The 16,303-nt window shown below is 39.8% G+C and overlaps 1 pseudogene across 1 annotated transcript; it reads left to right on the top strand.

The window, feature by feature from the left end:
* Nucleotides 1-761: 761 nt before the first annotated feature.
* LOC308251777 (60 kDa heat shock protein, mitochondrial-like) lies at nt 762-11,784 on the top strand (annotated as a pseudogene). Its single transcript has 3 exons — nt 762-1,839; nt 9,047-9,634; nt 11,774-11,784. The product of its transcript is annotated as a 60 kDa heat shock protein, mitochondrial-like (transcript).
* Nucleotides 11,785-16,303: the final 4,519 nt, after the last annotated feature.

Here is a 16,303-nt window from a genome sequence, read left to right as displayed (position 1 = left end):
AAGCTTTTGAAAGCCTGAGCTCACTGGAATCACTAGGCAGAGTGCAAAAAACGGAAATGAGCTCCAGACACACTGAACCCAGGGCCATCAGTGAATTTCACCCAGCAACTGCCTGTTGCAATTGTGGGAAATGAATTCTTCCAGGTTCTTTAGGAAAACACTTCTTCTCACATCCCAGACCATAATGCACACATAATAAAGTTCATTCTCCCTGGTCTTAGTGATGGGTTCAGTGGCCCAGTTGCTTCATTTGATTCTTATGGAGTAGAGGCTCTCCTTCCCACTGGATTTAACCCTGAGAGGATACTAGGCTTGGAACTGCAATCATGAGCTTCCAGAGACCACCATCTGGAAACAACAAGAAGGAAAAAAAGGTTGAAAGAGAGAGACCAGGGAGATGCCATCATTTAAGGCCTGGATCTAGCCAGACCTACAGCTAGCCAGCCCTCTGCCGGGACTTCTCAATCACTTGAGGTAATCAACATCCTCTTTTGCTTAAAATATTTTGTCTAGGTTTTTTTGTACCATGAAAAAGACAAGTCCTACTGTGTGCACAGATCTGGTGGTAGGTCAGGAATCTGCTGCTTAATCCAGCCCACTCCGTTCTGCTCTTGAGATCCAAGGATGATCATGCAAGATCTGCTCCCAGGCTGGAACAAGTGTCCATGTGTGTTTCAGGGCAGGAATTCAAACCACATTTGCTCCAGGAAAAGAGACAAAAACAGAAATAGGCAGAACCTGGTCCCTCACTTGCCACTGAAATGCTTTGTGTTCTTCACCAGATTAGGCCAGTGTCCAGGGCACTGGCTCCTCATCTCATGTGGGCTTATGCCAAAGATGTAAAATTTAGTGCAGATGTCTGAGCCTTAATGCTTCAAGGTGTAAGACCTTTTAGCTGATGCTGTAGCCATTACTATGGGGGCAAAGGGAAGAACAGCAATTGCTGAACAGAGCTGGAGAAGTCCCAAAGTAACCAAAGTGGTGTAACCATTGCAAAGTCCATTGACTTAAAAGATAAATATAAAATATTGGTGCTAAATTTGTTCAAGATGTTGCCAAAAATACTAATGAAGAGGCTGGCATGGCACCACCACTGCTCTGTACTGGCACACTGTGTTGCCAAGGAAGGCTTTGAGAAGGTTAGTAAAGGTGGAATTCAGGAGAGGTGTGATGTTAGCTGTTGATACTGTAATTGCTGAATTTGAGAAATAGCCTAAACCTGTAACAACCCCTGAAGAAATAGTTCAAGTTGCTACAATTTTTGCAAATGGAGACCAAAATATTGGCAACATAATTTTCAACCCAATGAAAATGGTTGGAAGTAAGGGTGTCATCATAGTAAAGGATGAAAAAAAAAACACTGAGTGATGAATTAAAAACGATTGGACACATGAAGTTTGATGGAGGTTATATTTCTTCATACTTTATTAATACAGCAAAAGGTCAGAAATGTAAATCCCAAGATGCCTGTGTTCTATTGAGTGAAAAGAAAATGTCTAGTGTTCAGTCCATTGTACCTGTTCTTGAAACTCCAATGCTCACCGTAAGCCTATGGTCATAATTGCTAAATGTGTTGATGGAAAAGCTCTAAGTTCACTTGTTTTGAATAAGTTAAAAGTTGGTCTTCAATTTGTAGCAGTTAGAGCTCCAGGTTTGGGTGATGATAGAAAGAACCAGCTTACAGTCATGGCTATTGCTACTGTGGTGGGAGAAGAAAGATTGACTCTAAATCTTGAAGATATTCAGCCTTATGACTCAGGAGAAGTTGGAGAGGTCATTGTGACCAAAGGTGATGCCATGCTCTTGAAAGAAAAGGTGACAAGGCTCAAGTTGAAAAACGTATTCAAGAAATCATTGAGTGGGAGGAAAAATGGAGGTGGAATAGACAGACGTGTTCCGAGCCTTGTCCCGGAGCAGAAAGAAAGAACAGCTGAGGGTCGCACGAGGAGTGTTTGTTGGCAAGTTAAGGGACAGCTAAACTCCAGAAGAAGGTGGGGGACTGCTAGACGGGGTTCCCCTGACCTGGCAGCCCCCACTGAGGCTGGGTCCCCTCCCAGAGCTACGGGCTCTGACGAGGAGTTTGCGCCATCTTGAACGGGAAAGTGGAGCTTATCTGACGCCTGAGAATCCACAAATGCGGCACCCACGGAACAGCTGTGAGCCCCAGAACACCGCTCCCCAATTGGCACAAACACACGGGTTCAGAGGAGCTCTACACTCCACCACAGAAAGGTCAGATTTCGCCTGGGATAAGGTGAGGTCTCTGGTCCCGGCGGGAGAAAGGAACACGCGTTTTGCGGGAGCTGGAGGACCAGGGAAGTCTGTGCCTAGAAAAATCCGTGGCTGTTGGGGCTGGCGTGATCTGTGAATGTGGAAGGGGGTCCTCAGAGCTGCTAACAGAAGGGCTCTCTAAAAAGCAACCCATTTTGATCTGACGTGCAGGGACACCCTAAGAATTTCAAAGGTGTGCCGGCTGCCTAGACTTACGTGCAGCCCCGGAGTTCGCACACTTGGGCTTTTTCCTCTTCAAATCCTTGCTTCTGATTACTAAGCCCGATACATAGGATCACCCAGTTGGGGACACCCTGGGAGACTGCAGGGGAAAGTGTTTTTCTGGAACCTGGGGATTGGAGCAGGGAGTGACCATTGGAGAGCCAGCTCTGAGGCAGCCCACTCCCACAAACCAGTAGTGAGTGCCACAGGGAAAGAAAGCTCTAACACTGCCTAAAGAGGCCATAGATAGACCCAGAAGTCAATCCAGAAACACTGCCACCCAGGGGCTGAATCACAAATGGACTCTTGTGTAATCAAAAATAAAGGAATACGAGAAATTAAGACACATTGCCTGCTTAAAATCAGGACTGGCTTACAACACTGAAGAGCAGTGGAATGCAGGGAACTGCAATACTGTCTGAACTGAGAAACAGGTGTGCCAAAAAGAACAACAGAGGAAGTAAATGACCTTCACTACTCGACATTTTATTTTTATTTTTTATTTTTTTATTTTTTTATTTTCATTTTTCGCATCTTTTACTCAAGAAACTAATATGTTTTTCTTTTTTCCTCACTTGATTTTACCTTTTTAATTATTACATTTTTATTTTCAATCCGTATTATTACTACTGCTATTTTATCTTTTTATTTTTTTTAAAGTGTCATTTTATTTTCTCTTCATTTTATTTTGGGATTAGTGTTCTACATTCTATTTTTATCTTTCCTTTAGCATCGTTTTACTCTATCTCAGCTCTACCTTTATGCCATCACTCTCTTCCTAACCTTCCCCTTTTTGGTGTCCTGTTTATCTTACCCCTTTCCTGCTTTAGATTTTCACTATTCTTTCTGTTTACCCCTTGTTAAAATCTCACCCTACTTACATATCTAATCTCCAATCCCCTGCTCCAAGTCCATACACACCTCTCTCTTCGCTGTCTTAACTATCCAAAAAATTGTTTTTCTCTCTGCCCTTTTGTTGTTGTTCACTTGAATGTAGATTATATCGAATTTTTATGCTTTTTTGTGAGATTGTTTTGCTTATTCTTCTTTTGTTTGTTTATTTTTTTGTTTGTTTTGTGCTTCTGTTTTCCCTTGCCTCACTCAATATTAGTTGGTGTTGTAGTTTGTATTAATCCCCAGGTACTTGTTGCTGGCATTTGCTGGGATTAGTGATTGTTCTATTGGAGTTTTATCTCCAATATATATAGTTTGTTCCCCTTTCTCTCTTAGTCTCTTTCTTGTCTCTCTTACTTTTTTTTTCCCTTTTCCCAATTTCATTTTGACACTCCTTTTTTTTTTCTTTTCTTTCTTTTTCCTCTTCTTCTTTCTCTCCTATCCCCTAAATTGCCTTTCTCTGGTGGTCACCTTTATTGGAGGTTATTAATATCATGAATACATTTCTGTTCAGTGCCTTGTGAGTTGTACCTGGTAGTGCTGTATTTTGTGCCTTTGAATCAACACAGGAGAGAGAGAACTACATAACCAGACACCCAGAGAAGAGAGACCATGGGGAGACAAAGAAACAGCCCACATATGAAAGAAAGCAGGCATCACCAGAAAAGGAAGTAAACAAAATAGAGGCAAGCAACCTTCCAGAAAAAGAATTCAGAGAAATGGTCATAAGGTGGCTGAAAAGAATGGAAGACAAATTCGACAATATGAGCAAGAACCAAGAGGAAATGAAGAAGAACCAAGAAGAAATGAAAAATGACATCGCTGCTGTAAAGAACTCAATAGAAAGCATGAAGAGTAGACTAGAAGAAGTAGAGGACCGCATCAGTGAGCTAGAAGACAAGATGGGAAAAAATACCCAAGTAGAGCAACTTCTAAGAAAAAAAAAATTAAAAGGCAGGAGGAGAGCCTAAGGGAACTTTGGGACAACATGAAACAAAACAACATCCACATAATAGGGGTTCCAGAAGGAAAGGAAGTTGAGCAAGGAATAGAAAACCTGTTTGAAGAAATAATGACAGAAAATTTCCCTGATATAGGGAAGAAAAAACCCACACAAATCCAAGAAGCTCACAGAGTCCCAAGCAAAATGAACCCCAAAAGACCGACGCCAAGGCACATTATAATAAAATTGGCAAACACCAACGACAAAGTAATAATCTTAAAAGCAGCAAGAGAGAGACAGAAAGTTACATACAAAGGAACCCCCCTCAGACTAGCAACTGATTTCTCAACAGAAACTCATCAGGCCATAAGGGAATGGAATGAAATATACAAAGTCATGCAAAGGAAGGGTCTGAATCCAAGAATACTGTACCCAGCAAGGCTAGCAATCAAAATTGAAGGTGAAATCAGGAGTTCCACAGACAAAAAAGGACTAAGGGAATTTATTACCACCAAACCAGCAATGCAAGAAATGCTAAAGGGTCTGCTGTAAAAAAAAAAAAAAAAAAAAAAAAAAAAAAAAAAAAAAAAAAAAAAGAAATAGGAAGCAAAGAAGGAACACAGGGGTAAAGAATAAAAATGGCGACAAATAAGTACCTATCAATAATAACTTTAAATTTAAGTGGATTAAATGCCCCAATCAAAAGACATAGGGTAACGGATTGGATAAGAAAACACGACCCATATATCTGCTGTCTACAAGAAACCCACCTCAGAAAAAAAGACGCACACAGACTGAGGGTGAAGGGATGGAAAAAGGTTTTCCAGGCAAATGGAACTGAAAAAAAAGCTGGGGTAGCAATACTTATATCTGACAAATTAGATCTCAAAGTGAAGGACATAACAAGAGATAAGGAAGGCCACTTTATAATACTAAAGGGAGCAATCCAACAAGAAGAAATAACTCTGGTAAACATATATGCACCCAATACAGGAGCACCCAAATACATAAAAAAAACTCCTGGAGGATATCAAGGGAGAGATTGACAGCAATACAATCATAGTAGGAGATTTTAATACCCCACTATCACCATTTGACAAATCCTCTAAACAAAAAATCAGCAAAGAAACATCAATCCTAAATGACTCACTAGACCAAATGGAATTAATTGACATCTTCAGAACATTTCACCCCAAAGCCACAGAGTATACATTCTTCTCAAGTGCACATGGGTCATTTTCAAAGATAGACCATATGTTGGGACATAGGCAATGTCTCTTCAAATTCAAGAAGATAGAAATCATATCAAGCATCTTCTCAGACCACAGTGGCATAAAACTAGAAATCAACTACAATAAAAACAACCCAAAGAAATCAAACACATGGAGACTAAACAGCATGCTATTAAACCATGACTGGGTTACCAGAGAGATCAAAGAAGAAATAAAAAAACATCATGGCAACAAATGACAATGAAAACACTACAATCCAAAATCTATGGGACACAGCGAAAGCAGTCTTGAGAGGGAAGTTCATAGCTCTACAAGCCTACTGCAAAAAACAAGAAACAATAGTAATAAATTACCTAACCATACAACTGAAAGAGTTAGAAAGAGAGCAACAAGAAAAGCCCAGTGTAAGCAGAAGGAAGGAAACAATAAAGATCAGAGCGGAGATAAACGACATTGAGACCAAAGAAACAATACAAAAGATCAACAAAACCAAAAGCTGGTTCTTTGAAAGGATAAATAAGATTGATGAACCTCTAGCCAGGCTCACCAAGAAGCAAAGAGAGAGGACCCAAATAAACAAAAACAGAAATAAAAGAGGTGAAATAACAACAGATCCCACCGAAATACAAAAGATTGTTAAAAAATACTACGAACAACCCTATTCCAACAAACTGGACAACCTGGAGGAAATGGACATATTCCTAGAAAAATATAACCTTCCAAAACTCAATCAGGAAGAATCTAAACAGCTCAATATGCCAGTAACTATGGAAGAAATTGAAGCAGTCATCAAAGAGCTTCCGGCAAACAAAAGCCCGGGGCCAGACGGCTTCACAGGAGAGTTTTACCAAACATTTACGGAAGAACTAAAACCTATCCTCCTCAGACTATTCCAAAAAATTCAAGAGGAAGGAACACTTCCAAGCTCCTTCTATGAAGCCAGCATCACCCTAATACCAAAACCAGATAAAGACAACACAATGAAGGAGAATTACAGGCCAACATCCCTCATGATTGTAGATGTCAAAATCCTCAACAAAATTCTAGCAAATTGGATCCAGCAGTACATCAGAAAGATCATACACCATGACCAAGTAGGGTTTATCCCAGGAATGCAAGGATGGTACAATATCCGCAAATCAATAGATGTGATACATCACATAAACAAATTGAGAGATAAAAATCACAGAGTCATATCAATTGATGCAGAAAAAGCATTTGGCAAAAATCCAACACCCTTTCTTGATAAAAACTCTCAACAAGGTGGGAATAGAAGGATCATACCTCAACATAATAAAAGCTATATATGATAAACCCACAGCTAACATCATACTCAATGGGCAAAAACTAAAACCATTTCCCCTAAGAACAGGAACAAGACAGGGATGCCCACTCTCACCACTCCTGTTTGACATAGTACTGGAAGTATTAGCCATTGCAATTAGACAAGAAGAAATAAAAGGCATCCAAATTGGAAAAGAAGAAGTAAAGCTGTCCTTATTTGCAGATGACATGATATTGTACATAAAAAACCCGAAAGACTCCATCAAAAAACTAATAGACTTAATAAATGAATTCGGCAATGTAGCAGGATACAAAATTAACACCAAGAAATCTATGGCATTTCTATACACCAACAGTGAACTTACAGAAAGAGAGACTAAAAAAGCAATCACATTTACCATCGCACCAAAAAAAATAAGATACTTAGGAATAAACCTAACCAAGGAGGTAAAAGACCTATACGTGGAAAACTACAGGACACTGAAAAAAGAGATAGAGGAAGATGTAAACAGATGGAAGAACATACCATGTTCATGGATTGGTAGAATCAACATCATCAAAATGTCCATACTACCCAAAGCAATCTATAGATTCAATGCACTCCCCATTAAAATACCAATGGCATATTTCACAGACCCAGAGAGAACTCTCCAAAAATTCATCTGGAATAAAAAAAGACCCCGAATAGCCACAGCAATCCTGAGAAAGAAGAATAAAGTAGGAGGGATCTCAATACCAGATTTCAAGCTGTATTACAAAGCCACTGTCCTCAAAATAGCCTGGTACTGGCACAAGAACAGACATATAGATCAATGGAATAAAATAGAGAATCCAGATATTGACCCAAACCACTATGCCCAATTAATATTTGACAAAGGAGGCATGAACATACAATGGAGTCAAGACAGTCTCTTCAATAAATGGTGTTGGGAAAATTGGACAGATACATGCAAAAAAATGAAACTAGACCACCAACTTACACCATACACAAAAATAAACTCAAAATGGATACAGGACTTAAATATAAGATTGGAAACCATAAAAATACTAGAGGAATCCACAGGCAGCAAAATCTCAGACATATGCCAAAAGAACTTTTTCACTGATACTGCCCCTAGGGCAACGGAAGCCAAAGAGAAAATAAACAAATGGGACTACATCAAAATAAAAAGCTTTTGCACAGCAAAAGAAACCATCAACAAAACAACAAGAAACCCCACTGTATGGGAGAACGTATTTGCAAATGTTATCACTGATAAAGGTTTAATCTCCAACATCTACAGGCAGCTTATACAACTTAATAAAAGGAAGATAAATGATCCAATAAAAAAATGGGCAACGGACCTAAATAGAATCTTTTCGAAAGAAGACAGAAGGAAGGCCAAGAGACACATGAAAACATGCTCAAAGTCACTAATTATCCAAGAGATGCAAATCAAAACGACAATGCGATACCATCTCACACCTGTCAGAATGGCTATCATCAACAAATCAACAAACGACAAGTGTTGGCGAGGATGCGGAGAAAAAGGAACCCTCGTGCACTGCTGGTGGGAATGCAGACTGGTGCAGCCACTGTGGAGAACAGTATGGAGTTTCCTCAAAAAACTGAAAATGGAACTCCCATTTGACCCAGTAATCCCACTCCTAAGAATATATCCTAAGAAACTAGAAACACCAATCAGAAAGGATATATGCACCCCTATGTTCATAGCAGCACAATTTACAATAGCTAAGATTTGGAAACAGCCTAGGTGCCCGTCAGCAGATGACTGGATCAGAAAACTATGGTACATCTACACAATGGAATACTATGCTGCCATAAAAAAGAAGGAATTACTAGCATTTGTAGGCACCTGGATGGAATTAGAGAACATTATGCTAAGTGAAATAAGCCAATCAATGAAAGAAAAATACCACATGATCTCACTCATTTGGGGATAATGAAAAACATTATAAACTGATGAACAAAAAGATAGAAACAGAGGCAGTAAAGCATCAAACAAACTGTCAAATTACAGCGGGAAGGTTAGGGAGAGGTGGGGGAAATAAGAGATCAACTGAAGGACTTATATGCATGCATATAAGAGTAACCAACGGATGCAAAACATTGCGGGGTGAGGGCATGTATGGGAGTGGGGTTGGGGGGGGCAATGGTAAGATATGTACACATATAATACCTTAATAAAAAAGAAAAAAGAAAAAAAAGAAATCATTGAGCAATTAGATATCATGACTAGTGAATATGAAAAGGAAAAACTAAATGAACATCTGCCAAAACTCTCAGATGCAGTAGCTGTGCTGAAGGTAGGTGGGACAAGTGATGTTGAAGTGAATGAAAAGAAAGGCAGAATCACAGATGCCCTCAATGCTATACGAGCTGCTGTTAAGGAGGGCATTTTTCTGGGAGAGGGTTGTGCCCTGCTTCAGTGCATTCCAACCTTGGACTCATTAACTCCAGCTAATGAAGATCAAAAAATTGATATAGGAATTATTTAAAAAGCACTCAAAATTCCTGCGGTGACCATTGCTAAGAACATAGGTGTTGAGGGATCATTAATAGTTGAGAAAATTATGCAAAGTTCCTCAGAAGTTGGTTATAGCACTATGCTTATAGATTTTATGAATATGGTGGAAAAAAGCATCATTGATTCAACTAAGGTTGTAAGAACTGCTTTATTGGATACTGCTGGAGTGGCCTCTCTGTTAACAACAGCAGAAGTTGTGGTCACAGAAATTCCTGAAGAAGAGAAAGACCCTCCTGGCTGGTGTGGCTCAGCAGTTGAGGGTGACCCAGGAACCAAGAGGTCAACCAGCTTGTTTCCTGGTCAGGGCACATGTCTGGGTTACAGACTCAATCCCCAGTGGGGGTGCATGCAGGATGCAGCCAATCAGTGATGTTCCTCTCTAATTAATGTTTCTATCTCTCTATCCCTCTCCCTTCTTCTCTCTCTAAACCAATAAAAACACATATATTAAAGAAGAAGGAGGAGGAGGAGGAGGAGGAGGAGGAGGAGGAGGAGGAGGAGGAGGAGGAGGAGGAGGAGAAGAAGAAGAAGAAGAAGAAGAAGAAGAAGAAGAAGAAGAAGAAGAAGAAGAAGAAGAAGAAGAAGAAGAAGAAGAAGAGACCTGAATGAGAGGTGGTATGGGAAGTGGCATGTTCTAATCCTAGAATAGTGCTTCTCTATCATTAATGAGAACTATGTGAGGAAGCTCAGGGCAGTGCTCCTCACCTATAACTTCAGAGAAGTCAGTTGAAGAAAATGGCTGAAGAAAAGGATGGTTAATGTTTAAGAAAATCACTAAGTTGGTTTGACTCAGTGGATAGAGCATCAGCCTGTGGGCTGAAGAATCCCAGGTTTGATTCTGGTCAAGGGCACATACCTTGGTTGCAGGCTTGATTCCTAGCCCTTGTTGGGGTGAGTGCGAGAGGCAACCAATTGATGTGTCTCTCTCATATCAATGTTTCTCTCTCTGTCTCTCCCCCTCCCTTCCACTCTCTCTAAAAATCAATGGTGAGGATTAACAAAACAAACACAAAAGAAGCCTTGCCTGTGTGGCTCAGTGGTTGAGCATCGACCTATGAACCAGAAGGTCATGGTTCGATTCCATGTCAGGGCACATGCCCAGGTTGTGGGCTCAATTCCCAGTATAGAGTGTGCAGGAAGCAGCTCCTCAATGATTCTCTCATCATTGATGTTTCTATCTCTATCTCTCCCTTTCCCTCCTCTCTGAAATCAATAAATACATTTTTTAAATGAAAATCACTATAGCATCAGTTTCTGGTTTCAGCTGATAACATACAATGGTTTGCTGCTGTCATTGTCCATGCCTACAGATAGTTTATTTTGTATTTTTGAATAAAAATACATTTGAACATTCTTGATAACTAAATGCAAGAGCCATGCATCAATGTATTACTTTCAACTTAAATCACTGAGGCATTTTTACTACTATCCTCTTAATATCAGGATTTTAGTGCTTGCCATTGCCTGATGAGAAATTAAGAAGCAGCCTTTCTGTGGAGAGTAAAAATAATTGCATACAAAGTAGAGAAATACCCAACTATGTGAACTTTGTGTAATAAACATTTGTTTAAAGTCAAAGAAAAAAAAAATGGACAGAACCTAGCAATGTGTCCATTGGTGTTGTTGTGTGTGTGTGTTTTTCCAATGACATTCAAAGGCTTTTACTGAATTTGACCAAATTTCTTAAAAATTAAATAAAAATATTCCTTCTATTGCATTTGTGACTCTGATCTTTCTAAGCAAAAGATTAGATAATACTATTAACACAGCGTGATCCCTGCTATAATATGTGTCAATGTCCATGTGAATAGCTAGGTTTGCAGAAGTTTACAGGGTTACTCTACAGCCCCAGACCCAGGCAAGGCCACTTGCCATATAGAAAGGCATCAGCTAGGGGTTATTTTGGCAGTTCCCAAGCTAATTATTGAGCGACTCTATATTTACTTCTATCCTAAAACATCACAGAATCTCATTTCTTGATTAAATTGTGGGAATTTTTGGTGTGGTTTACCTTCTGTCCATTTCATGTATGACATATCTATGTAATTTTTGTGTTTGCCTTATGTTATAATATTGATGTTCATAGGAAACATAGTGGCCAAATTTGGGGGACATTCCCTTTTAGATGGAGTATTATTTTTGGATACTGTATATCATGGCACAATGAGCTTATGCTCACAGTTTTCAATCATTTTTAACAACTTTATCCAGGTATAATTAACATGCAATAAAATACATTTATTTAAAATATATGATTTGATAAGTTTTTATATATGGAAGCACCTATGAAACCATCACTTCAATCAAGATAATGAACCTATACATCAAATCCCAAATCGTGCTTCTTACCCAATTGTAATCCAATTCCTCAAACCACTGCCCATCCCTTGCATCCCCAGGCAGCCACTGACCTGCTTTCCTTCACTAAAAATTATTTTGTAGACCAATGGACAGAACAGAGAACCCAGAAATCGACCCAAGCCATTATGCTCAATTAATATTTGACAAAGGAAGCAAGAGCATACAATGGAGTCAAGACAGTTTCTTCAATAAATGGTGTTGGGAAATATGGTCAGAGACATGCAAAAAAAATGAAACTAGATCATCAACTTACACCATACACAAAAACAAATTCAAAATGACTAAAGGACTTAAATGTAAGACGGGAAACCATAAAAATCCTACAAGACTCCATAGACAGCAAAATAGCAGACAAATGTCGTAGCGATATCTTTACTGACACAGCTCCTAGGGCAATGGAGACTAAGGAGAAAATAAACAAATGGGACTACATCAAAATAAAAAGCTTCTGCACAGCAAAAGAAACCATCAATAAAACAAGAAAGCCCACTGCATGGGAGAACATATTTGCCAATAATATTTCAGATAAGGTTTTAATCTCCAAAATTTACAGAGAACTCAGACAACTTAACAAAAGGAAGATAAACGATCCAATCAAAAAATGGGCAAAGGACCTAAATAGACACTTTACAAAAGAGGACTTACAGAAGGCCAAGAGATGTGTGAAAACATGCTCAAAGTTACTAATTATCTGAGAGATGCAAATCAAAACAACAATGAGGTACCACCTCACACCTGTCAGAATGGCTATCATCAACAAATGACAAGTGCTGGCGAGGATGTGGAGAAAAAGGAACTCTCGTGCACTGCTGTGGGAATGCAGACTGGTGCAGCCACTGTGGAAGACAGTATGGAGTTTCCTCAAAAAGTTAAAAATGGAACTTTCATTTGACCTAGTAATCCCACTTCTAGGACTATATCCCAAGAAACCAGAAACACCAATTAGAAAGGATATATGCACCCCTATGTTCATAGCAGCACAATTCACCATAGCTAAGATTTGGAAACAGCCTAAGTGCCCATCAGCAGATGAGTGGATTAAAAAACTGTGGTACATCTACACAATGGAATACTACACCACTATAAAAAAGAAGGAACTTTTACCATTTGCAACAGCATAGATGGAACTGGAGAGCATTATGCTAAGTGAAATAAGCCACTCAGAGAAAGATAAATATCACATGATTTCACTCATATGTGGGATATAATGATCAACATAATGGGATGATCAAGAATAGATCCACAGACAAATGGCAGGGAAGTGGGGGTAGAGAGCAATCAAAGGACTTGTATGCATGCATATTAGCTTAACCAATGGACACAGACACTGGGGCAGTGGGGGCTTGCTGGGGGTGAGAATTACTGGCGGGAGGGGGGTCCAATAGGGGGAAAAGGAGACATATGTAAAACTTTAGACAATAAATAAATAAATTTTTTTAAAAAGATATAATTAACATATAAAAAAGATTATTTTGCATTTCTAAAATTATACAGCTTACACTCTTTTGTGTCTGGCTTCTTTTACCTGGCACATCACTTTGTGATTTATCCAAGTTGTAGGTTATATCAGAACTGTAATCCTTTTTATTGCTAAATAGTTTTCCATTGAACAAATATACCATAGTTTATTATATTCATTCAGTTTGATGGACAGTTGGGCTGCTTTCAGTTTAAGGCTATGACAAAATAAAGCTGCTATAACTGGTAAGTACAAGTCTCTACATGAACACACGCTTTCATTTCTCTTGGATAAAATTCTAGGGGTGGATTAGTTAGGTCATATAGTAGGTGTATGATTGACAGCCGAGCTGCTTTCCTAAGTGGCCGTGCTATTTTACATTTCTGGCAGCAGCTGAGCGTTCCAGTTCCCCCACGTCTTCACCAGCACTTCCGTCTTTTCCATTCGGGGTGTACATAATAGGTATGTAATGAATGGTTTCTCATTGTGCTTCTAATTGGCATTTATCTCATAAATAATGATGTTAAGCATATTTCCATGTGCTTATTTACCAACAGTGTATTCTTTAGTGAAGTGCTGTTTATTTTTTTTAAATAAATCTGTATTCAGATTATTACAATTATTTCTCCTTTTTCCCCCCATAGCTCCCCTCCACCCAGTTCCCACCCCACCTTCTGCCCTTACCTCCCCCCCGCACTGTCCTCATCCATAGGTGTATGATTTTTGTCCAGTCTCTTCATGAACCCCCCATACCCCTTTCCCCCTGAGAATTATTAGTCCACTCCCTTTCTATGCCCCTGATTCTATTATATTCACCAGATTATTCTGTTCCTCAGGTTTTTAATTCACTTGATTTTTAGGTTCACTTGTTGATAGATATGTATTTGTTGTTCATAGTTTTTCTCTTTACTTTTTTCTTCTTCCTCTTCTTAAAGAATACCTTTCAGCATTTCATATAATACTGGTTTGGTGGTGATGAACTCCTTCAGCTTTTTCTTATCTGTGAAGCTCTTTATCTGCCCTTCAATTCTGAATGATAGCTTTGCTGGGTAGAGCAATCTTAGTTGTAGGTTCTTGCTATTCATCACATTGAAAATTTCTTGCCACTCCCATCTGGCCTGCATAGTTTCTGTTGAGAAATCAGCTGACAGTCGTATGGGTGCTCCCTTGTAGGTAACTAACTGTTTTTCTCTTGCTGCTTTTAAGATTCTCTCTTTGTCTTTTGCTCTTGGCATTTTAATTATGATGTGTCTTGGTGTGGTCCTCTTTGGATTCCTTTTGTTTGGGGTTCTCTGCGCTTCCTGGACTTGTAAGTCTATTTCTTTCACCAGGTGGGGGAAGTTTTCGGTCATTATTTCTTCAAATAGGTTTTCAGTATCTTGCTCTCTCTCTTCTTCTGGTACCCCCATAATTCTGATGTTGGTACGCTTGAAGTTGTCTCAGAGTCTTCTTACACTACCTTCAACTTTTTGGATTTTTTTTTTTTTTTTTTGCTTTTTGCTTTTTCGGTTGAGTGTTTTTTGCTTCTTTGTATTTCAATTCTTTGACTTGATTTTTGTGTTCCTCTTGTCTGTTTTTGGGTCTCTGTATAATATTTTTTATTTCAGTCAGTGTATGTTTAATTTCTAGTTGGTCCTTTTTCATATCTTCGAGGGTCTCGTTATATTTATCGGCCTTTTCTAGGATATTCTTGAAAAGCCTTATAACCGTTGTTTTGAATTCTATATCCAGTCGTTTGTTTTCCTCTATTTCTTTCGTTTGTGACCTGATTCTTTGACGCCGCATTTTCACTGCTTCCCTGAGTTGGTAAGGTATATTTGTGTGCTAGGTTTCCAATATGGCCCAGTGGGTCTGCCTCCCCAGTTAACCTTAGGTGGACACTCTTGGTGCACCCCTTTGTGGACTGTGTGTACAGCCTTGTTGTAATTAAGTCTTTATTGTTGTTGGTATCACTGGGAAGAATTGACCTCCAGGCCAGTTGGCTGTAAGGATCAGCTGTGTGTATGCTGGGAGAAGTTCGGTGCTGGACACAGCCTTATAGGATTAGACTTGCCATATTGCAATAGCCTCTGTGCTCAGCTTGGATGGGGTGGAGTCTCAGTCTTGGCTTCCCATCAGCCTTGCCCTTGAGCGCACACGCGCGCCTTCAGACCTCCGCCTTCCCTGGCTCCTGTGTCTCCACCCGAGAGTCCAGACTCCCCCCACAAGAGCGTGGGTCCCCAGGGGCTCGCCTGGAACCAGGGTTCAGTGCAGTCAGAACTGGGGCCCAGTGCAGTCAGGAGCCTCTGACTCCCTTCCACTAGGGAAAGCCTGTGGCAACCTCCGCAGCCTTTGTGCGCACTGGCACGCGCGTGCCTTCAGACTTCTGCCTTTCCCAGCTCCCAAGTCTCCGCCCGAGAGTCCAGACTCCCCCCGTAAGAGCATGGGTCCCCAGGGGCTCGCCCGGAACTGGGGTTCAGTGCAGTCAGAACTGGGGTTCAGTGCGGTCGGGGGCTTCCTTCCCCCTTCCGCCAGAGAAAGTCAGCCAGGCTCTTAGCCGCCCTTCCTCTCTGCGCGCACAAAGACCCTTTGCCGTACCTCCAATTCTCTGTGAGCTTTTCTCTTTCCTTCTAGTTGTAGAATTTTCACTCAGCCAGCTTTCCTGTGGTTCTGGATGGTGTCCGTTCTGTCTTTTAGTTGTAGTTTTGAAATTGTTGTGCGAGGCAGCAGTTTAGGTGCTTACCTATGCCGCCATCTTGGTTTCTCCTGAAGTGCTGTTTAAATTTGTCCATTTTAAAAACTGTTTTTAATTGAATTTTGAGAATTCTTCATAAATTCTGAAGTCAAGTCCTTTATAAGATTTCTGATTTGTGAATAAATGCCTCTAATTTATGCTCACCTGCTTACTATCTTAGTATATTTTGAAAGGCAGAAGTTCTAAGTCAAATATATTAAGTTTTTAATTTGATTTTTTAGGGCAACATTGGTTAATAACATTATATATGTTTCAAGAGTACAATTCTATAATACATCATTTGTATTGTATTATGTGTTTACCACCCAAAGTCAAGTCTTCTTCCATCATCATTTATCCCCATATACCCTCTTTTACCTCCCCCATTCCCCTTCC

Source organism: Plecotus auritus (genome assembly GCF_963455305.1).
Source record: "Plecotus auritus genome assembly, chromosome: 6".
Lineage (NCBI taxonomy): Eukaryota > Metazoa > Chordata > Mammalia > Chiroptera > Vespertilionidae > Plecotus > Plecotus auritus.
The sequence above is the reverse complement of the archived record's forward strand: the minus strand, read 5'-3'. Positions and strand labels throughout refer to the sequence as shown.